We start from the raw sequence: 24,962 nt of genomic DNA, 5'->3' as shown, positions 1-24,962 counted from the left end.
CATCCTCAGGAGAACCACTAGCCTGTTCATGACTACCTGCTAAGCTTGACTTGAAACATGTTCTAAGGCATCCAGTCATATATATATATATATATGTATCCCTGAATATATATATATACATGTATATAATGTATATATCACACTCATCAACATAAATGGTTCTCTATGAAATTCCTCAGCTGCAGATAAGTCAGTTTGGAGTGAGAATGGCAGTGGGCAGGCCGGAATGCTTGGTAGTCTCCGTTGCCCCCTTTCAACATTCTTGCTGCCTCCCTCAGAATACTTTTGGAGACTAACAACTAGAGCAGCCAGCTTGGTACCATTCCGGGTGATTTCCCAGGTGTCTCTACCCCTCAGTATTCCAAGACAAGTCGCGTGGCTCATTTCGGTGAACAAAGCAAAGGATCAGGGTGACTGAGTGTGTGACCGCTCAAGACAAAGCTGAAGGACAGAAAGGGAGCAGGGTTAACTGTAAGGGACTGGGCTGGTGAGACGGCTCATTCAGGAAAGTGCTTGTGTAATCGTGACAACCTTTGTGGAACCAGATGAGGCAGTGAGAGTCTCTGTGAGCACGCTTGCCTTCGTAAAGACAGACAACGAGGCAACGGGAGTTTGCAGTCCAGCAGTGAGGAGGGGGAAACAAGCGGATGCCTGGGACTCAGCAGACTCAAAATACTCTCAAAGCCATATGTACCTACTGTTTTGTTGAGCCCACTAGGCCAGATCAGGGGGAAGCAAAAAATCACTTGAGGATGACAGTGACCCTGGGAATTATTTGCTATTTTAACCTACACCCGAGAGGAGTGGTGACGGTAACCATGCCTCATTGTCATTTGCTCAGAAGCCTAGAAAGCAATTATGATCTTTTTGTGGTAATGGGAGAGTGATGCTCCTCCGGACAGGCAGTCTGAATCCTAGAGTCTGTCAGTGCAGATGTTGCCAATACCCTCTCCGGCATTTAGCTCTTCCATGTCACATAATGAGGGGGGAAAGTAAATCTGAGTCAATGATACATCTGCCCATAAACTTCCATTTGTTAAATATGAAGCAAAATCCTGACAGCCATAAAACAGGGTGAACAGTTGTGTGTTTGTATTAAAATATCATCGAGATAAGCAATAACCAGCTATGCGAGCAAAGGAACATCTGTGATATTATCTCGCTATTTCTGGCTGAGTCATCTCATGCTGGGAGAAAACCCGGGGAGATGGAGCTATCACTTGTGGTGTTCTTAATTGAGTTAAGGACAGGCTCTGCTTTGCAATCTTTCTGGGGGCTGTCCGTACAGACGCAACAGGTCCCTCTTTAAAATAATTTTTTAGTTATTGGCTTTAGATCACTGCAGATCTGGTACTGTAGACAATTTTAAAATAAAGAAATAAAATCCTGTCCTGATAATTCTTGGGATAAAATGAAAACATCCATGGCCTTGCAATTAATAAATCTGTCCCTGCTGTGTGGCTCTATTCATTCATTCATTCATTCATTCATTCATTCATTCAGTGTGTGTGTGTGTGTGTGTGTGTGTGGGTGGGTGTGTGTGTGTATACACATGTACATATGTGCATCTACATGTAAAGACCAGAGTACGACTCCAGGAGTTTCTCCCCATGAATGCCATCCCCAGGTCTTTATTATTGGTTTTAACGTTTGGTTTGTGGGTTGAGAAGGCATTATCAGGGTGGCCAGCGAATCGCAGGGATCCTCCTGCCTCTGGCTCCCCAGCACTGAGGTCACAAGCACATGCCAGGACACCAGCCTTTTTGACATGGCATCTAGGTTTCAGACTCAGGCCCTCATGCTCAGGAGGCAAGCACTTCATTTACTGGGCCGTCTTCCCATTGTGAGAATACTTTTGGTTTGATTCCTGGAAAGGGAGCTAGCTCGTCAGAAGCATTTGAAAAATGTTCTCTCCCAGGCTCTTACCAGGAGAAAACCAGTGCAAAACTCTTTTCTCATAGGCCTTCTCAGAATGCTTAGTAATTCATGAACTAAATATTTGGGTAGAGATAAAGTCCAAAATACACTTGTAATACTGAATCACTCTCTATAGAGAAGCACTAAAATAATGGCATCGAGATCTTATATTGTTGTCAGCAGCTCCAGAAGCAACGTGCTCCTAACCTCTCATCAGAGGTGGTGAGTGTGTACCCGTGAGCACCGTGTGTATATGATTGGCAGGTAGAAACCATCGGTTATAGTGAAGGACCAACACACTTGGATTTGATATTGGATTTTACGTCTTGAGCGAACCACTTAACACCCTGAGTGGGCTGAATTTCTATCTAAAACGGAAGGGGATTACACAGGCTTGTCCGGTAGGCTCCTGGGAGAAATGAGACAGGGTGTTTAAACTGCTTGCTCACTGTGTTCCACTCCTTGAAGATGACCCATCGGTGGCTCTTATTACTTTAAGTAGAGCTGGCAATAGCGTGGATTCCAGCTAGCCTGTTCATTACATTAGGAAGCAAACACGTTCGTTAGGAAGAGAGTGAGAAAGTCGGTGAATCCCCACTGTCATTGCTCCCAGATAGGCCTGGTGCGTTCATGAACAGCATGGCAGTGCACGTAAGACAGTCTGCAGCTTAACCACAGGCTTTAACCAGACCTGGGACAACCTGGGCATGGCAGGCAGAAGGCGGTCTTAACCCAGAGGTTGACAGTACAAAGACCTAATACACATGAATACACATGATGGTCTTCCAACATAAGGCTTCCTGTGGCAGACAACTGCAGGTGTTTTCATTCTAGTTCCAGACAAGTTAGATTCTGCGAACCGGCGCTTGTTTTTGGATGCAGCCGCCTTTTGTACTCAGAAGGTCTGATTCATTGGGCGTCTCCAGTCCCCCTGCATGCAACTACTGAAAACAACCAATTCTGAGTGAGCCTAGAAGTCATTTCTAGAGGCTAATTCTGAGTGAGCTGTGCAAATAGGATACAGTCTGAATTTTAAATCTCTGTGCATCCATTAGATATGAAGATCCCTTTGAAAAGTTCCTTCAAACAGGAAAATACAAAATCAACAGCTGGTAACTCCAAAGAGAAATTTACTTTAGCACAAACCATAGTCATCAACCTAAATTTGCGTTATTTCATAGCATAAGCTACGGCTTTGTAGAATGCTTTTTATCTGCACTTTATTGATCACAGAGCACACGGCAAACATAAAACATTAAATAACTCATTACAAATGCCGAGTGCTTAAAGGGATTATTTCACTTCAAATGCAACGGTTCCCATTTAAACATAAACAACCCGGCACATGGAAGTAATAAATGTATACCTTTCTCCCAACTGTTCAGCCCCTTCACAAACAAATTGATCCCCGTGACAGCTTCGCTGAAGTGCGGATGTGCTGTGTACTGTTTTCATTTTTATGTTGTCTGCCATGGGAGTGTTAGTGGCGCCCCCAGGAGATGTGCCTCACGACTGCTGTTTGCTTCCCTACACGGCTGCCTTCCTCTCAGACATGGACCAGTCCTAAATGTGCTTAGTTCTAAATCATGTCCTGATTTTACAGTGGGTGGGACTCCTCCTGCCCTCCTGCAAATGTTGCTCTGAATGGCCAGCAGGTAGGTCATTGCTCTGTGTGGATTCTTTTTAAATTTTTGTTTTATTAATTACAGTTTATTCACTTTGTATCCCAGCTGTAGCTGCCTCCCTCATCCCCTTCCAATCATTTCCTCCCTCCCTGTTCTCCTCTCATGACTCGTCCCTAGTCCACTGATAGGAGAGGTCCTTCTCCCCTTTCACCCTAGCCTATCAGATCTCACCAGTTCTGTCTGCATTATCTTCCTCTGTGGCCTGGTAAGGCAGCTCCTTTCTCAGGGGGAGGCGACCAAAGAGCCTGCCACTGAGTTCATGTCAGTGACAGTTCCTGTTCCCCCTACTAGGGTACACGCTTGGACACTGAGCTACCATGGGCTACATCTGTGCAGGGGTTCTAGGTTATCTCCATGTATGGTCCATGGTTGGAGTATCAGTCTCAGAAAAACAAAACCTGGACCCAGATTTTTGGTTCTGTTGCTCTCCTTTTGGAGCTCCAGTCCCCTCTGGGTCTTTCTATCTCCCCCTTCTTTGTGTGAATTGTTAAGACATCGACCTCAAGTCCATTGATAATGTCAAGAGCTGCCCATCAATCCCCCAAGTTCTAAGATCTGTGCACATCAGGGAACTCCCTGCCCGTCCATCCCACAGGGATATTTCAGAACTCAGTGACCCTATCCACACAGCAACTAAACTCACATCAAGAGCTGGCTAAAATGAACCATTTACACAAGGGAACCCAGGGTACCTTTAAATATCACCGTAAGATTTGGGGGTCACGTACAGATGTCTATGAAGCTTTATAGTGAATGACAAGCAGGCATCTCTCAGATGGCTTGTGTGACTTTTGATTTTTATTTTTAAAAATTCATTATTTAACACCATTCAAGAACCTATTTGTCAACCTTAATTATGGCTTACATTAGAGTTTATGTTGGTTTTTTTTTTTTATTATTATTGGCTCTGAACTCTTTGTCTATGGACAAAAAAACAGTAATTTCCATGAGAAATTACCATTAGTTACTTTCTGTAACTCTTAAAATGTACTTTTTAAAAATGAGTGCTTTTAGGATGACTGGGGCAACAATCATTTTTTTAAATACATTTACCCTCTTGTTATTGAATTGTATGAGCAAAATAATATAAGGTTTATATGCAATCTAAAATAATTTAAGATCTATAGCTGCTAGTTTGCATAAATCTTTCATGAAGTCTAATTATTTTTCCTAATAACATAATTGCCTTATAGTCCATCATATTGGATTTTTATATTTATGACAAATAAAAATCATGAGCCAGTATGTCACTTTTCCACATATAGTTTGGGACCTCTGGAGGTGTTTGTATAATGTCTGGACCATTTTGTAGTTGTAATGAATCAAACGCTATGTTGGTTACTGTGGTAGAATAGTTGTTGGTCTTAACACTAGACAGTAGATGTTGTTTTTATTTGTTGTTACTGCTATTTGAATCTTAAAAATGAGAAACCTGAAATTTATGTTAGGAAGCTTGCCTGAGGAACTTAAATATTTGACAAGAGGACCAGGATTTAACCTCATATGTATTGAATATAAAAAACAATAACTTCAATACAAGGCTTAATATAGCAATCTTCACGAAAGTTATAAAAGTGTGTATGAAAGAACTACATAGTAAAAAGGTGAGATAAACAAGGAGAGGACATGAAAAAGTTAGACAATGAAGTTTCCTGAGATTTGTGGAGAGCTGGTACTGAGCTGCTGCTATAGTCATCTCTACCATGTTGAGAAGCAATTGAACATAACATAACGGAAAACACCGATGCACAACTTAAGATTCCAGTGTGAGAACTTCTCTTGACCTGCTCAGTTCAGGCCGCCATCCCCTTGCTGGGGTACCTCGTCAGCTTCCCAAGCGGGTTCTTTGAATTTGTCCTGGCTTTTCCATTGCATCTGCCCTGCCGTGTTCACATTGTTCCAAAGTGTAAATGTCACTGAGTTTTCCTGAAGCCCATCTTGACTCCGAATTACCCTTGGAATAATGAACTCTGAGCACCTAACACAACTTTTGAAAGTCACGCCCAAGCATATCTGAACTACCTCTTCCCTCGTGGTCCCTGATGGCCCTGTTTCCACCAGGGTTTCCCACACGCATTGCTGTGATGCTAGACTGCACAATGTTCTTTCATTTCGAGACCAGACCAGGAGCTTTCCATAGAGGCTTTCTACCTTCACATTTCCGGCTCCCTCTGCACAGAACTTTTAAACACCACCATTCTGAATTTCTGCTGATTCTAGCCTTCTTTTCTCTTGAGCCCCTCGATCTAAAATCCTGGTATCACTACTAACCAACCAATCCAGTCCCATGTGGAATCGGTGCCATGACTCAGTCTGACATTTGTTGCATTGTATCACAACAAGCTTTGTGCTTTTCTAGAAACTTTGCTGGCGGGGATAGAGGGAATGTCTTGGGGTGAACTCAAACCCTATCTTATTTGTCAAAGAATCTCTAACTACTATCTCTCAGTCATTGCTCAGCAAATACTATTTTTCAAATAAAAGATGGATGGATGAAGCTGGGTATGATGGCTCATGCCTGTAATCCCAGCATTCAGGGAGGCAGAGGCAGGCAGATCTCTATGAGTCTGAGGTCCGCCTGGTCTACAAAGTGAGTCCAGGACAGCCAGGGATACACAGAGAAACCCTGACTCAAAAAAAAAAGAAAAGAAAAGAAAAGAAAAACGATGGATGGATGGATGATTGGGAAATATGACAGGACAGATTAGAAAAGATAAGAAAGGAGAGATGTGAAGAATGTAACAATAATGTAGTCACCTTGGATACAATAAAAAGAATAATATACTTAACATCACAGAGTACTTTCACAAGAAATATCACAAGAAATATTTTAACAGAGAAAAATAATATCAATTTTAAAATATTTTCTCTACAGGGTAGCCATAAAGTCTAGAAACACAGATGTCATTTTATTTTTACTAGTTGTTTCTTTGATGACATTATTTAATAAAAATAAAAGGAATATGTTTGCCTGAGTTTCTAGAATTTGGAGGCACCCGCAGACATGAGCACTCTATAAATGATTTGCATAGTCCCTGGTTCAATCTCTGCCTGACCTACAAAGTCTTGCTGCTTTTTTTATTTTTTTCCTCATGGAAAGGGGAGAATGGTGGCAACAGACTGAACAGGACCCTCCTGTCAATGTGGAATCTGAAACCCTTTGGAATGTCCTGCTCTATCAAGGACTGTGTTCTACCCCCATCCACTGGCAAACACACATGGCCTGCAGCCTGTAGGCAGCAATGTGGCCCATTCTCTACACACCTCAGTAGAAAACATCATGGCATTGCCAAAAGGTTGGACAACCCTGCTCTAGGGGCTTTTGTGACATAATTACAGAGCCTTCCTGTCCATATAATGGCCTTTGGTGTTACATGTACCTAGATTCAAAACTCTAAAGCCCTCGGAGCTATGTCACCTGTAGGCCTGTCTCTTGATATATAAAATAAAATAAGTAGACTTGTTAAAAAAAGAAAATGGGGGTAATTACATTGATTTATTTAGCTGGTTTCAAATGACTTTCCTTAATTTTTCTATCAGTCTTACCTCTCAAGGTAGTAAGAACCAAACTCAGGAAGATCTATCCCTCATCTTTGGGCTCCAGACCCTTGATGTGAAGCCTGATTCTGACTGTGTTTCCAAGTTTTCCCTGGAATAATTTTTAGTTGCATTTCTATTTGATTTATTTTGTGTGAGAGCATGTGTGTGCTCATATGCCAGTGTGTAGAGGTCTGAGGACAGCTGGAAAAATCAGTTATGTCCTTCTAGGTCATCAGGTATAGTGATAGGTTTCTTTACCCAATGAGACATTTTGCTCGCCCAATGTTACCAACTGTTTTCTATTGAGAACTTTTTTGCTCCCAACTTATGTTTAATTTTGGACTCCAGTACCTTCCATCCTGCATATCCAGCCAATAGTTCCAAAGCAATGATTTCCAGATACCCAAACCTCACACAACTTTTCATATCCAAGCCATGTTTCCTCAACACCCTTGCCCTAAAAAGTGGTCCATTCCCTGATGTTGATCACCACTCCAACCCTCTCACCTAGCTTCATCCTCATCCAACGACCATCAGAAAGTGAGAATTTTTTTCTCAGAAAGACCCACTGCACTGTAAAAAACATAAATAATGAAACTGCAACTATCTCTAGGATAAAAGAACAATATGAAGAAAAGCAAATGGACGAAAAGACGTGCGATCAAGAGAAGGAAAGGGACGGGTTGCAGATCAGGTAGGAAAAGGAAACAAGGATCTCGATATTTCTCACAGTCAGTTAGAGAACATGCCACATCAAGAATGGTGCCTTGGTGTGCCACTGCAAACATTACATCTGCATGTAAGCATCCAAAATTACAGTTACGTCTCTGTCGACTGATGGTCTTCCAGTGGGAGAACAATGTTCACATTGACACCCGTGATCCTTATTAAGGCTGCTGTTTTCATAGTGTGGTAGTATTATTTCGAGCAAGTAGAAGACAGGGGTGTGACTGTGTTAGAACCCTTGCCTGGCGTGCACAAGGGCCAGGCTGGAGCCTAGGCACTGCAGTAATGAAAAACAAGCAAACAAAAAGCACCATGGTGGCATGTAGGGGCCACAGTCTATCCTTAGGTCTTGCAGTTCAAGCCTGAAAATCTTCCCACTGACTCTAGTTATACATATATATTTTTTAAGGCAGGATAATCATTTGGAGACATTTTGCTATGTCTTGGTTTCTTTAAAAATAACCTTTCTGGATCAAATATTAAATTCTTGGGCTTTTCCTTAATGCTTTGAATATTGCAAGATTGTGGGTTATGCTTCCCTGTGTCGAAGGAAGATCACTCTTTGCCTCTGCTGCCGTTAAAGCAAGGAATATACTTCTCTCCAAATTGCCTTTTTTATTTTTACCGTTGTGTTACAGCACAACCTTCTGTGTGTAGCATACAAATGGTAGCTGGTAAAGAGATTGTGGGCTTGCATGCATAATAAATACAGCTCTATTTGAGTAGCTGGTGAGTATTTCATAACACACAAGTAGGAAATGGGACAATTTAAATATTTTGGGAGGTTTCTCTATGTAATCACTATGCATGTCTGTACGTATTGACATACCATTTTCAACACTCTGATTTATAAGCAAATAGCCAAACAGGCAATTATTTGTATGTGGGCCAATATGACACAGTCAATGGTCTGGAAAATATAGGGTAGTTAACGAACTCATTATTGTAAAATGGGAAACGCAGGGAAGGTATACCAGCTATTTGAAACATAAGCCACTGAAGAGAGAGCAGTTCCCCTTCAAACACAATTTAGGACCAATGACTAGATATAAGTCCTTTCGTTTTTGTAATATTTAAAAGAGCATAGAAATATAAAACATTTGAAAAGCCATTTTAGGCAAAAATGCAGCCCAATACCTTTCCGTAAAAGGCCTGGAAATCAAAACCAACATATTCTCTGTGACTTACATTTCAATTCTGAGGAACGCTGTATTCTGTGGGCTATGGCTTTCTCTGTAGCAGCTACTTGAATCTTAAATAGAAACACCGGGAGAGTGGTCAACTAGCCTAATGGGTTTTTTCTAGTGGGGACAGCGACTCTATGGAAGTCATGTATTTGAGATTCGCTCTGAAGGGGCAGAAAGCAGGCTTGGTTGTTTGGGCACAGGGAGGTAGGTAGCACGGGAGAGTAAAGGGTGCAGCCAGTACTCCGTCACTGTCCATCCAGGTAAAACAGTGAATGGAAATGACTGATCTACAATTTGCATCCTCTTTTTGGTCCATCAACAGAACATTATTAAAACCACTCAGGCAGAGCCCATTAGAACAGCACTCACGTATGAAACAATACCCAGGTCTGCTTGGGCTCCATTTTTATGCACTGCTCCAGGACTATAAATATTCATCGTAATGTAACTGAAAATTATTGAAGTGAGAAAAAAGAGAAACAGGGAAGCCATTTGCTTCAATTCATAAACAGCATCTGTTGGGAAGTTATTCATAGATTGCTTCAGGGCCTGCTGAGCAGCAAGCCCACGGAAAAGAGATGCCATTGCAAGCAAATTGGCGCAAACTGCATGGAGGTGCTATTAGACATGATTCACTGACAGTCAGGGAGAGTGATCAGGCACTGGGTTGTTTTATGTGTTCTTTTATCACTGGGACACAGAGCCACCCTCCAGCCAAAGCCTCTTACAGTTCAAATTAGACAAGCAACCTTCCGAGTGTATTAGGCCTAACTAGTGTCTGGGGAGTGTGAGAAGAAGCGCCTGCACTCCGGGTCTTAGAACTCGTTCATCTCGTTCGTCTGCCCGCACCTTAGGCACATGTCAGATGCGGCCCGTGAAGCCTGGCTGACTGGGATATCCCTAGCAAGACCTTGTCCATCAAACATTGAGCCTGAAAGAGGACAGTTTTTTTAGAAGGAGGAAGTCAACGGTGGGCTAGGCCGCTAGGCCTGAAAGGACTGAGTGGAGTGCTCACCGCTCGTCAAAGCCACACTGAGAAGAAAAAATTAGCAGGCACCCTATCCAGTCTGGCCTCTCAGCAAAGTCGTATTTCATCAAAAACTGGATTTATGGCTTCCCAGTCAAAGCCTCAAATTCAGTTCACAGAAAATAAACACAATGAGAGCTCTCAAATGTGAGGTGATCGTGAACAAAATGGATGAGTTGGTTTAGTAACTGTTTATACTTGTACATTGATTCATGTGTTTGTGATTCAAAGGCATCTTTGAGACTAAGAAATAAAATATTTTGTTTCTTAGATTTGGGATGTATTTTAGTGATATGAATGTCATCCATTTCCAGCTAAATTCACAGATTCATCTTAATCGCACTAGAAGAGAGACAACCAGGTCTAACGAAGCTCCCAAGGCAAGAGAGTACTACCCTTCCAAAGAAAAGACCCTTGTACATACAGCTAACCACATGCATGTACACACACACAAGCAAACATACACAGACACAATCAGACTAAGCTTTTAGATTTAGTAACCACATAAGAAGACAAGAGGTGACAAATACATATACTAACACCATGAAAGTGCCACTAGCAAATGCAGACTTGAAAATTTCAGCTGAATTGGTTTCCATGACAAACAAACTACAAAGAAAGTGCAGTGATCAGAGAAGAGGGGAAGAGACTACAGAACAGGAGAGGCTTAAGGAATACGTCAATTCCTTAAGCGTATTAAGGAATACGTCAATTGGCAGAGGCTATGATGCAATCGGTGGAATGCTTGCCAGGAACAATGAGGCTTTGAATTTAATTCCTAGTCACCATCAAGTAAATGCATCATACAAACCCTGCTGAAATCTTGAACTGAATACACTCTTTTAAGGAGAAAAATAGCACACACACACCCAACACACACACCACTGGAAAATATTGAATGTTGATTAGATACATTAATAGTTTTAATGAATCACTGTTTTTATATAACAATCTTATTATAGCTGTATTTTAAACAGTTCTTATATTTTAGACATACTGAAATATGGCCATCAAAATACTTCCATAGAAGACAGAAAGAATAAAGCCACAAGACTTTCTTGATTTGACAGTTAATGATGGTAGGTGATAAAGACATGGGAATTCTCTGCCAATTCTCTCCTTGCCTCAGTCTTCCATAATAAAAATTACAGTGACATACTTTGCAGCCCAACCACTCTCTTCCTTATTTTCTTTTCCATTTTTTTATTTTTTTAATATTAGTTACAGTTTATTAACTTTGTATTCCTGCTGTATCCCGCTCCGTCTTTCCCTCCCAATCCCACCCTCCCTCCCCCATCTCCTCCCTGCCCCTTTGCAAGTCCACTGATAGGGGAGGACCTCCTCCCCTTTCATCTGATACTGGCTTATCAGGTATCGTCAGGACTGGCTGCAAAGTCCTCCTATGTGGCCTATTAGGGCTGCTTCTCCCACGGGGTGGGGGGGGGAGAAGGTCAAAGAGCCCACCATTGAGTTCATGTCAGAAAGAGTCCCTGTTCCCCTTATTGGGGTACCCACTTGGATACTGAGCTACCGTGGACTACATCTGAGCAGAGGTTCTAGGAAACAACCCAGATGTCCCTCAGTTGAGAAATGGATACAGAAATTGTGGTACTTTTACACAATGGAATACTACTCAGCAATTAAAAACAAGGAAATCATGAAATTTGCAGACAAATGATGGGACCTAGAAACCATCATTCTGAGTGAGGTATCCCAAAAGCAGAAAGATGTACATGGTGTATGCTCATTTATATAGACCTATAAGATAGGATAAAGATACTGAAATCTATACACCTCAAGAAGATAAACAAGAAAGAGGACCCGGGGTAAGATAATCAATCCTCATTTAGAAAGACAAATGGGATAGACATTGGATGTAGGAGAAAACAAGCAACAGAACAGGAGCCTACCACAGAGGGCCTCTGAAAGACTCTACCTAGCAGTGTATCAAAGCAGATATTAAGACTCATAACCAAAGCTTCGGCAGAGTGCAGGGAATCATAAAAAAGGGGAGGGGGTTAATATGACCTGGAAAGGACAGAAGCTTCACAAGGACCAAGTATATGTGGGCATAGGGGTCTTCTCTGAGACAGTTTCTTCCTTTTTTTCTGACACGGGGTCTTTCACTGAACCCTGAACTCACTGATTGAGCTAGACTGCCTGGCCAGTAAGCCCTAAGGATGCTTGCCTTACCCTTATCGGTGCTGGGGATACTGATGTGTACCACCACAGCCGGCATTCCATGTGAGCCCTGGGGACTGAAACTTAGGTCCCCATGTTTGAGTGGCAAGCATCCTAGCCACTGAACCATCTCCCCAGCCACTAAATTTCTTCATAGACAGCATTTCATTGACTTGATATCAGTTGGCTACAGTATCTACCTAGACAACATAATTCCTCACTGGCGTGGTGTTGTATTAAATCATAGGAGCAAAGAAATATATGAGCTAACAAAAAAGTTAGGATTGTTTTCTCCTAGTAATTAAGGATGTTTCAAAAAGTAATGAGTGAAGGATCTTTTCTAAGGCCACCTTTCTAGTTAGAGTCAAAATCATGATCAAAGTCTAAAAAACATAATCATAATCCAAACTCATTTGGCAAATCATCTGTTATTCATTATGTAAAAATGGAACAAGTTTGTATAAACTTGTGGATGACAAGGGAAAGAAATTTCATCAGGTCTCATATCCTTCCCACGTGTTTATAAAGGCTACTGGGCCAATTGAGCCCCCTCTACACACATGCATTACTAACTTTTATACAACAAATATAGCACGTTAGGTTCTATCAGAAAATGAAAGCATTCCAGATTGTATAAAACAGAGATGTTGGTTCCCTTAACTTATAGTTAGCCTAGATTGCCAAAAGGGTGTGTTCTGTTTGAAATTCTGTGCTTTGCCCAATCACTGGCTGCCACTCTGCTTTCTTCATGTATGAACAGAAGCCACACCAAGCTTGCTAGGAATGATTCTGGAGGCTAAGGACTATTGCTCCACCATCTAAATTCCCTGTTGGCATCCCTTCAAAAAGGCGAGTGAAACAAGCAGTCCTTAGTCCCCGTGGCTTCTGTCTGCTTTTCTTGACTAGTAATGCCAAGTTGTATTCTTCAACTGAGAAAATGGCTGAGGGCATGGGGGAGAGGAAGGGGGCAAGATGTGATCATCAAGTGAACACCAAATTAAAAAAGATAGATTCGGATCCGTGTGCTCTTAACAAAAATTTGAAGGGAAATTAAGAGCTCCTAATTATTCATTAATTCCACTATTTCTTATTATTTGCTCATTTATCCCTGTTATATTACTAACCGCCTGCTACCTACCAGAGACTGTGACAAGCTCTTGATGGGTGACAGCGAAAGACCTTGTCCTCAAGGAGCTCATCAGCATGTGCATGGGAGTCTTAAAGAAAAGGCACAGGCATGTTTTTACAGTGTGCAAAGTGCTGTGTGCAGCTGCTACCAAAATGTTTGGTAGAGACATCAAGGGTGCCTCACCCACAGCCTTCCCTATAAACAGGAAAATCCTTAGAGGCTGGAAACTTTTCAGGTAAAGAAATCGTGAACTGGGAGAAGACATTGCAGACACTGGGAATACCATGTCTAATGAGGTTGGGAAGATTTCACTCTCAGAAAGTCTGATTCCATAAATATGAAGTGAAGTCCAGGAAAACAAAATTTTAGAAAGGGCACAAGTGATTTGGGTGTAAATTACCAAAAGCTTTGAGAAGGTCGACGGCAGCATTGCCTTTCCAACTACCTCTCAATGTGATTAGCCCACATACTTCTGAAGGAGTTTTTTCCAGTTCCTATGAAGTACCTTCTTTGGCACCATTTATATTAATAACTTCAGCTACTGTGGGTGACATAGGAGACAGTTCCCAGATGTCCCACAACTGAGGAATAGATACAGAAATTGTGGTACATTTACACAATGGAATACTACTCAACAATTATGAACAAGGAAATCATGAAATTTGCAGGCAAATGGTGGGAACTGGAAAAGATCATCCTGAGTGAGGTATCCCAGAAGCAGAAAGGCATAGAAGGTATACACTCACTTAGAAGTAGATATTAGACATAAAATATAGGATAAACATACTAAAATCTCTACACCTAAAGAAGCTAAGCAAGAAGGAGGACCCTGGGTAAGATGCTCAATCATCATTCAGAAAGGCAAATGGGATAGACATTGGAAGAAGGTGAAAATAAGGAACAAGACAAGAGCCTACCACAGAGGGCCTCTGAAAGACTCTACCCAGTAGGGTATTAAAGTGGATGCTGAGACTCATAGCCAAACTTTGGGCAGAATGGAGGGAATCTAATGAAATAAGGGGGAGATAGTAAGACCTGGAAGGGACAGGATCTCCATAAGAACAGCAACAGATCCAAAAAGTCTGCACACAGGGGTCTTTTCTGAGACTGTTACTACAAACAAGGACCATTCATGGAGATAACCTGGATCCCCTGCCTACACAGAGGTAGCCCATGGCAGTTCAGTCTCCAAATGGGCTCCCTAATAAGGGGACATGGGGTTGTCTCTGACATGAAATCAGTGGCTAGCTCTTTGATCACCTCCCCTTGAACGGGGAGCAGCCTGACCAGGCCACAGAGAAAGACTGTGAAAGACAGTCCTGATGAGACCTGATAGGCTAGGGTCAGATGGAAGGGGAGGAGGTCCTCCACTATCAGTGGACTAGGGAAGGGGGGTGGGAGGAAATGAGGAGAGTGGGAGGGTAGGATTGAGAGGGGATGAGGGTGGGGCTACAGAAGGGATACAAAGTGAATAAATTGAAATAAATATAAAATTATATTTAAAAATAAATTTACTTGCTAAAGATCAAAAAGAAAAAAAAAGAAAGTCGGCAAAGTATAGAGAATCCAGAACTGTGGTCTATAAGCAACATATAGCACAAGGTACATAGCATGAACGACAACTTACTGGGTGGTGAGATGTTGACCTAGGACTTGAAGTACAATCAGAATACCCACAAGAGTGGTACAAATATGTCCCGTAATTGTCCTGGATGGATACAGTTCAAGTAGCATTTTGGCCATGGCTTCCAGCAAATGACAGGAATTCTTGCTTCAGTTTCTTTGTAAAAATGACAACAATTTAAATTGGCAATAGTGTGGTGTCCTCCATCAAATGAAACATATAAGGCCAGGTACGAAGTAAGTATTACAGGGTTGTTGAATAAAACTAACACCTGAGCATTCCAGCTTTGCTCTTACGGGTGGATCCCCATTTTACTTCAAATGTAGCGAGTGTTCTTAAACTTGGGACTGAAAAACTATTCGCAAAGAATCACTGCTCTGAGATTCCAAGGGTTCAAGACACCACCTGACTCCAGCCCTTTATTTTGTGGTGGACAGAACATGGCAACAAGCAGAGATGTTCTAGAAGTGGGCAGATCTAGGTTTGAGTTCTGGCATAGAAAGCGTGGATACCTCACTTGAAAAGGCTCCTGATCCTGAATCTGAGTTCTGGCTCACTATTTACGTATTTTGAAAACTTAGGCTTGTTTTCTTCATAATTCAAAAACTATATAGCTAGCAGGCTATATCAATCAAATACAGGAATAGATAGATAGACAGACAGACAGACAGACAGACAGACAGACAGACAGATAGATAGATAGATAGATAGATAAAGTGAAGCACTTACTACAGGTGAGGAAACTGCTTCAGGACTTGAGGATTAGCAGTACACAAATCAAAAGGCAGCAGCCCATCATCTGGCTTCCAGAGACAAAGAAAGGTGGGCAGATTGTTTCACTGAGGTTCTGGTCAAATTGCTACAAGTCTGGAAGCTCAAATCAAATCCAGAATCAGGATGTCTACAGCCATTTCAGTCTATCTCAGAAAGCACTACCTCTTTTAGCTTCCAATGATCACCAAGTTTGCTGGCCAGTTCTATGTAAGTTTTACACAAGCTAAAGTCATTTAGAAAGAGAGAACCGAACAGAGAAAAAGCCCCCACCAGATTGACTGATGGGCATTTTCCTGAATAACAATTGAAGGCATCCACTGGGAACTGGGTGCTATAAGAAAACCATCTGAGAAGGCCACAAGGCACAAGCCAGTAAGCTGTACTCCTCCATGGCCTGTGCTTCAGTTCCTGCTGCCACGTTCCTGCTTTGAGTTCCTTCTCTGATTTCCTTGCATTATGAATTATGGGAGTGTAAGCAAAATAAACAATTTCCTCTCCAAGCTGTTTTTGGTCATAGTGTTTTAAAACCCTGAAACACCAACAGTTCTGGATATTCTTGGGCTTGTAGACACATGACTTCAATCTCTATTTTCACCAGCACATGTATTTTTCTAAATTCCCCTTATTGTGTATAAACAATAATTGTCAGTATAAGCCTTAGAGCCATTCTTAATCTGACAGGAACTTCCCACTGACTAAAATCCATCTCACATTCTCAGATAAGTTGGACTGGAACCTTACAATATTGTTAAAGGGGATACAATTCAGTTTTTAACAATATACAACCTGACTATGTATATCTGGTAGCTAATCTCAAGGATCATGACTTCTAGGAGGCACTTGGCAAAAAAAAAATAGCTCATACTGGAAAATTGAAAATTTGTTCACATTTATAGATAAGGCCGCTGATAAGCATGTTCAACAAAGACTACAGAATAGACATATTACATAATAGAAGTCTGATCAAATACCTTCTCACAGAAAGGACATCTCCATGCAGCTGTGTCTCCCTGAGAAAGGTATTCAAATGCTTATGGGCTCTTTAGAGCTTGTAGGTACTAAACAAACTTTCTTTTCAACAGTTATGTGTACCTTTTAACATGTGTAAGAACTCTTATCAACATCTTAAAACCAGAATTTCACAAACACTTATGATAGAGACACCTTTTCAAATAATTAGGGATTAAGGTGAGCAGTTGATGATAGAAAAATCGAATCAATCCTCATCTAGAAAGACAAAGGGGATGGACATTGGAAATATGAGAAAACAAGTAACAGTACAGTAGCCTACCACAGAAGGCACCTGAAAGACTCTACCTAGTGTATCAAACCAGATGCTGAGAACCATAACCAAACCTTCGGCAGAGTGTAGGGAATCATATGAAGGAAGGAGGAATTAGTATATCCTAAAGGGGACAGGAAGCCCCACAAGGTCCAAATATATCTGAGCACAGGGGGCTTCTATGAGACTGTTTATCCAACCAAGGACCATGCATGGATATAAACTATATCCCCTGCTCAGATATAGCCCATGGTAGCTCAGTATCCAAGTTGGTTCCCTAGTAAGGGGGACAGGAATTGTTCTGACATGAACTCATGAGCTTCCCCTCCCCCCTGAGAGAGGAGCAGCCTTGCTAGGCCAAAGATAAGGACATTGCAACCATCCTGAAGATACCTGATAAGCTAGGGCCAGATGGAAGAAGAGGAGAACACCCCCTCTCAGTGGACTTGGAAGGGGGCAGGGAGGAGAGGAGGGAGAGAGGGGAGGATTGAGAACGAAAGAGGGAGAGGGCTACCTGGGATACAAGTGAATGTATAAAATTATTTAAAAATAAAAAAATATTTAAAAAAGGGAAAAAAGATGATAGAAAAATCGAGAAAAGAATTAAAACACTGCAGGAATGATTGGAGAGTCAAGGTTCAGAAATGCCACATTTCCGTGTATTCTTCCTTCATTCTGTCAAACAAAGTGGCATACCTGGCTCTGTTTAACACAGATCAAATCTTCCCAACTGGGACATTGAATTTATGGATAACAGCAGGTCTTAATCAACCTCCTGCTAAGCAGATGACAGCCTTCCTCAAATCTACAGGACCCCATCCTAACTTCAGAACTTACCCAAAAGCTCCAGAAATGAAGACTGTGTGATAACCTATGATATACACACAGATCAGTGGGTTAGAGGTGAAAATTCAGAAATTAACCCTGTTGGGGATTGTTCTGCTCTATTTTTATGCTAATTATTGGCCCTCAAGATCCGGTTGCATTTATCTTGTTTTGTAAACCTGCCTAAAACATACCTGATTGGTTGTTTAAATAGCCTATACCTGGGCAGGGCAGAATGGATAGACGTGGCTAAGGTTCCCAGGCTTCCCAGACAGGAGAATCATGGGAAAAGGGAGGCAAAAGGAGAATTCTCCACGCCACCGTCGGTTAGCGTGGAGAAGGAAACACATGGCCGAGGAGGAATGACTCCAATAATGGCATAAAATGGCCCAGATGAAGAATACAAGCAAGTACCATGACATTTATGGATGGAAGGTAGACCAGATGAGGTGGATTAAGGTGAATGGCATTGGATAGGGACTGGGAGATGGATGGTGAGGTTATTGAGACATCATAGGTGAACTATCTGCCTGGCTCAAGGTATGTAAGGCAATTATAAAATCTAATAGGTATCCGTGTCTTATTATTTGTGGTAGTGGGTTAAATAATACTGCTGTGATAATCTTAGGGCTAATAATAAACATTATATATCCCAACACTCATTTTTTATTTACAACAACAAAACCCATACATGTGTAGCTTGATGCTTTTTAAATAGGAATGATGCAGTATTCAACCAGAAAAAGAAAAAAAAAAAGTCTTTTCAGCAAGTGATAATAGAATTAAAAAAAAATTCCAATATTAAAAATGACAAGGCCAATAAGAGGTCAGTAAGGCGAGAAGGGGGGGGGATCACTAATTCAGATGAAAACCAGAATTCACCTTTTCTACTCTCTGACTGTAGACCTCACGAGCGGCCCCAGCTTCCTGCCACCAGGATTCCTTCATAAAGCGAACCAAAATTAGCCTGCCTTGAATTCATGAGATGAATAACTAATACAGAGAAGGGGTTATTGTTGTGTTAAACCTGGTGATGTGACTTGTGGGTCTTTGGAACTGATCTGTAGAAGCTGGAAACGTAGGAAGAAAGATCTGGAGTGCCATGAGCAAAGCTGCATGATCAGCTCTGGTGGGAATTTGGAAAACTAGAACCCTGAGGGAAAGGGGGACAGCAGAAGACCAGCTGAGGAGGTTCCAGAGGAAAGCAAGGACACTCTTCATCCCTTTGTGCTGCACGCTGGCAAAGACTCTTCCTGTATTTCGTCTGTGTCCTAAAGCCTCGACTTAGGCTGAAAGTCAAAAGTAACAAACTAAATTGCTTGGTAGAGGAAATTTCAAGACAGCAATACACCCACACTGGGACAAGGTTACTGCTCGGCACTCTTTGTCATATCTACAGTGAGAAACAGCAGAAACACATTTTTTAAAAAGCACAGTCTGGTGATGAAGGGAGTGTGAGGGAGTTTAATATTTGTATACAGTGTGGGTATAGAAAACCAGCAGTTCACTGTTAATGAGATCGGTGATGCTAGAGAAGAACCCTGCGCTCTACCATGGGGTGAGAGGAAAAGGGCCCCGAAGAGAAGAAATGATGCCATCTATGTAAGACTACAACCTAGTAAAAATTTATCTGAAGAGAGCCCGAACTGAGAATGCCACAAAAGAGTTCTCCGGTTCAGCTGCCAAAACTTTCAAAGGCCACAAGCGCTGCAGTAAAGGTGGGGAACCGGCTGCTACATCTCATGCTAGCAGCAGAAATTGACAGTGCCAGCAACATCTGAGGGCATGTAAAATCCTGGAATTTCAGGATCCTGCAAGTTTGCATCAAGTTTCCAGAAAGCTGTTTCGATCAGGTAATGCATGGCGGGGTCACGTTCCATGCAGACCCTCAGAGGTCCGTATCTGAAGGTGAGAAAGTGAAGCCTGAACTGAGGTGGAGATGCCGGTTTGTTTACAATACCAGAACAATGAGCTATCTGCTGTGTGTGTAGAGTGGAACCAGCCCCAAAGATTTAGTATGTGTTCTGCAAGCAGCAGAACAGGAGAGGCGGGCTACCCAAGGCTGTTGGAGCCCATATGATGTCATCACAAGGCCTATATACTTATAACTGAGGGTTTGGACCTGATCTAGTCTAGCCTTTCCTTGCTGTACCACTACTCCCATTTTGGAATAAGAATGTTCATTATGTGCCATTAGAAATATAACTTTCATTTTACAGGGCTATGAGTTAAAAGACTGTTTTGAGTCTCAGAAAAAACTTGGGACTTTGGAATTTTGAGAAGTATCAGTTAAAACTGTTAAGAAGAATTGGAGACTTTCAGATACACTGAATGCATACCACACTCTAAGATGGCCATGAGAGGACCAGGAGTCAAATGTTGTAGTTAAACGAGGTGTGTCTAGATGTCACGTTGATAAGGGGTGGACATGTGATGATTAGTCTTATATTTCCGGTTGTGAGCCTAGCCTTTAACTGCTGAGCCCTTTCTCCTTCCCATGATGATTAGTCTTCACCATTACCTTCACTGAATTTGTAATCACCTAGGAGACACACCTCTGGACATGTTAATGAGGACATTCCCAGAGAGGGGTTAGCTGAGGAGAAAGACCCACGCTGAATGTGGGCAGCAAAACCCCCATGGCCTGGAGTCCCAGAAGGAATAAATGGAAAATAGAAAGCGAGCTGAGGGCTGTCCTTCCTCTCTCTCTGCATTCTTACTACAGACCCAGTGAGACCAACTGCCACACACAGTTGGTGTGTGCTTCCATGGTCTCTCTAGCTTGATAGACTGAATTCCATCAAGCCATGAACCAAAGTAAATTGTTCTTTGCTTTCTTAACTTTCTTTCAATGGGTATTTGGTCATAGCAGTAAGAAAAGTGACTGATATGTCGGCTTCCTGAATTGGATTTTGTAAAATCTGTGTTCTTTGATTTGAGAAATACAAGTGCTCAGAGAGCTTTGTGGCTGCTGACAATTAGACCTGTTTTCCTGAAACAGCTAAAAGCAACAGGACTCCCCGTCTTTTCTGAGCAGGTCCATCTATGTTGGACACTTCTTTGACTCTCAGCTAGCCAGCCTTTCCTTCCCTTCACAGAGCCTCAAGATCAGTCAGGGTTGAGTGCTTATGACATTCCCAGTCACTTCCAGAGCATGCTAAGAGCTCTGAAAATGCGCACAGCCCTTCACAGGCGTCTGGCCTTGAAGACTCTAAAAATCAATGAGAGCCCATTCAACACCCATAAAAACTTTGTCATTCTACTACTTTTCTCTTGAAGTCTTTAGGCTGGCCTGTTATTTTTGCCAACTATTATCTACTTTCATAGTTGAAGATTGGCCTCTAAATGTTTTTCACAAACATCTTCCCAAAAAAGATTTCACACAAGGATATATAAGTCAGATCAAATCAAGCTACCTTTGCAAGCAGAACTTACTGCCAAACAGATGAAAAAAAATTTTTTTTTCACTGAAAGTATCTGCCAACTCCAACTGATACATCTGCAATGCAACCCCTACACCTAAGGTTCAGAGAATATTGCAGTAGAGAGAGCAGACAGATTATAAAAGCCAGAGTACTGGGATGCCTGATGCTATGCTGTGTTCCCTAGACACAATAGAGACGCCATCCCATGAAATCTCAGCAGTGTGGCTGCCTAAACAGAATACTGAAGATGCCTCACGGAATGCCAACATGGAGGGGGAAAATGTCACAAAGTCCCGCCACCGCCACCGCTGGATGAAGAGCTACCACCAGTGGCTGCTGGGAGGACAATCAGTTTCTTCCAGGAATGAGATCCCACAGAGATTGCCTAGTCACGAATGGTCAGCCTGGACACACAGACGTACGAGCAAAGGTGAAGGAACTTAGTATATTGTATATGTGTGTGTGAGTGAGCGTGTGCGCGCACCCTCGCGCATGTGTGTGCAAGTTTTCTGGTAACAATAATTAAAGAAGAGATCATAAATCTGGGGAGGGCAGTAGCGCAAGAGTGGAGAAAAGCGATGTGAATGCAACACCTTTACGCGAAGTTACTGAGAAAAATTAAATTTAAGAAAGTGAATTCTGTAGGAAGGAGACTAAAACGGCTCTGGTTATGCCTAGGGTCCTCTACCTGGCTGGTCCTCACCACAGCCATGGTCTGTTGGGTTCAAGAGCTGCTGCAACGTTGTGGAATAGTCACTGGAACAGAGTAAGTCAGAGCACATGGCTTACTCTTGCATTCTGGAGGGGCTGGCTCTGAACAGTGCTGTGTCCCTCTAGATTTTCTCCTGTTTCTATGATGGTAGGCATCTTTTAGATCACCACTCTTAGTTCCGGGCCTCTCTGTCTGCCCGAGTTTCTACTTGTCCACATGAAGAAAAACACTTTATAGCTGGAGCTGGGACTCTTCCACTTTCTTGTGATTTTTCCCAACATTGTAGAAATTTTTGGAAACAAAGTTGCTATTGTTGTTTTGTTTGAGCCATAAATGTTACTAACTCTAGATAATTAGCAGCTGTCTAGGTCCCTTGAGATCTTAGTCCTGGAAAGTTATCTATGTTCTCTCACTCACTACGTGCCTTGTTTTCAAAATTGCTGGTGTGGTATCATAGACTCTTTATTTTTATATAATTTATTTCATTGTATTTTATGTGCATTGGAACTGGAGTTATAGAGAGTTATAAGCTGCCATATGGGTGTTGGGAGTTGAATTCAGGTCCTTTAAAAGCAGACAGTACTCTTAACCATTGAGCCATCTCTCCAGCCCATGAGACCCTTTATTTTTACATAATAAAAATCAAGACCTCTTTGTAAACCCCAACAATCCTTTGATTGCTAGAACAGAACAGTCCATAATCTACACACAAAGGCAGCCTCATCTGTTACTTCTACACCCTTTCCAGGCAGGCTTGACCTGTCTCTCCCTGCCTTCCCAGATTCAGAATTCTGCCCTGCCTCTGGGAGAGAAACCACTTCCTCCTGCTAGGAACAGCCAAGACTCTGCAGAAGCAACAGCTGGCCCGAGGTGATTTTTATCCTGTGGAACAAGCTGCACACAAGGCAGATCATTACATGTCTACGTGAGGATCCCAGATTAGTAATGCTTCCAGTTTTATTTGAAGTCCTTTTGTTTGATTAGCATTGGTACAAGATTTCCTTCACGATCTTACAAAGCATGTCCAGAAATGTCTCTGAGCAAATAATAATAATAATAATAATTCCAGCTAATAACATTAAGATAAAACCCATTACATAGTACTTTACTGCAATTAACCCACAGAATAAGGCACAATGCAGAGATGGTTATGTCCTGAGGCCCAAAAGGGCAGTTTGGAATGGGAGCCTGTGTTTTAGCTTAAGAATTACTTACTAAATAGAAACTTAGTGTCCCCACATTTGATAGTGTATGGTCACTTTAGGGAATGTGCCTGCCAATTATCACCTAAATATTTGTAGACTGGAGACCCTTGGGTATGTTTGTTTGTTTGTTTGTTTGTTTGTTTTCCCAATCCGGCAACTAAATGAACAGAATGGGGTTGTTGGCTTAAAAACAAACAAACAAAAAACCACTACCATGTCATTCCAGCTAAAAGCAGCTCCAGCATTTCCTAACTGCTCAGTTTCAAACTGCCAGACACAAGGTCACTGGTACAAGTGGTGACAGCTCCAGTGGACACATTTGTCTCCCTCCAAAGTGTGGCCTGAAACATCTGGCTGGGACAGAAGGTCATGGACGCCTTCCTCAGGATTGCAGACAGATCCAGAACGATATGAGTCAGGGGAAGAAAGCACACATATCAAACGCTCCTGACCACCTATTTCTATTCAAGGGAGATAAGGAAGCAATAACCTTGCTACTAATGTGAATTCCAAGGAGGGAACTAAATAAATTGCCTCTACTCTACACACACCACTATTAATCTGTACAAATACTGGTCAATTAAATTAGATTACACTTGTAAAGTACCTGGCACCAGGGCCGGACAGTCAGGCTTCCTGTAAATCTTAGTGGCAATTAATAATAAATCATATTCTGAACTACTTAGCAGGTTTTCGGCATTGCATTTAAAATTCGAACATAAGAGATGACCTCGTTGCAAAGACACCAAATAAAATGTTCTTTGTAAACACCTTGGGCTTCAGACACCAGCCACGTGTGAAAGGTCAAGGCGTTCCCACTTCTAGACATTAGATGAGCAGTCTGTGGGTGGGCATTTGAGGAAGAGAGATGGGATCCCGGCATCATGGAGGTGATGGATTAAAGGCATACAATTGATGAAGGCAAAATGTGACATTTCTGCCTCTTTTGCTTCCTTTGTAGACACTATGGACAGCAGTAAAACATGAACATTGGGACTTTAAGTACCCGTGGATTAAAGCCCTACCATGTCACCTACCCTAATTAATTTCTACCTTGAGGTGCATTTTTTTAAAAAAAATATTGTCTTTATAGATTCATACATCTGCTTTCCACGTTCAGAAATCATGCTGGTTCGCTGGGCAGCATTTTTGTTGTTATTGCTTTTGTTGTTTTCATTGCTGTGGTTCTTGCTACGGCAGCTTATAGTTATAACCAACTTTGTCACCAAGGTAAGTCAAATCTGCTCAGTAAATATGTGACATGCTAAAAACATCGGCTCCTCCTGATCGCTCCAGATAATTTAAGATGCTTTGCCCAGATTGGTTTGAAGTTGCTTTAATTATTTACAAAGGCATAAAATAATGACATTTATAAGAAAGCAATTAGGCATAACCATAGATTATAAGTGTTATTCTTTTTTTTTTTTAATCCTGGAATTGGAATTTAAATATACAGACTCTGCCTATTACGTACCCTTTGCCTTCCTCATGCAAGGTGGTTTCTTTTGGCCTTCGCTGACTAGAACACATCCATTTCTCTCCTCTTATCTAAGTCCTTAGTTAAAATCCAAGTTCCACATCATAGTCAGGTCCATGCTCTGTAGGCAGTCCAGGCCTGTTACTACATTTCCATCCCTCCTATGACAGTGAATGAATTAGGAGAGTAGGTAATCCCAGGTAGACTCCTTAAAGCAGATGTTGTTCTGCCTGGATTTAAGCTACA

The 24,962-nt window shown here is 41.9% G+C and overlaps 1 long non-coding RNA gene across 1 annotated transcript in view; it reads left to right on the top strand.

Annotated features, from left to right (window-relative positions):
- The window catches only part of LOC132654242 (uncharacterized), a 125,551-nt gene extending 101,411 nt beyond the window's left edge, over nt 1-24,140 (top strand). The window contains exons 6-8 of the long non-coding RNA XR_009591896.1: nt 21,507-21,752; nt 22,001-22,088; nt 22,816-24,140. This is a non-coding gene — a long non-coding RNA (uncharacterized LOC132654242). The remainder of the gene's footprint in view (nt 1-21,506; nt 21,753-22,000; nt 22,089-22,815) is intronic.
- The last annotated feature ends 822 nt before the right edge of the window (nt 24,141-24,962 follow it).

The sequence above is a fragment of the Meriones unguiculatus genome, chromosome 5, assembly GCF_030254825.1.
Source record: "Meriones unguiculatus strain TT.TT164.6M chromosome 5, Bangor_MerUng_6.1, whole genome shotgun sequence".
NCBI lineage: Eukaryota > Metazoa > Chordata > Mammalia > Rodentia > Muridae > Meriones > Meriones unguiculatus.
The sequence above is the reverse complement of the archived record's forward strand: the minus strand, read 5'-3'. Positions and strand labels throughout refer to the sequence as shown.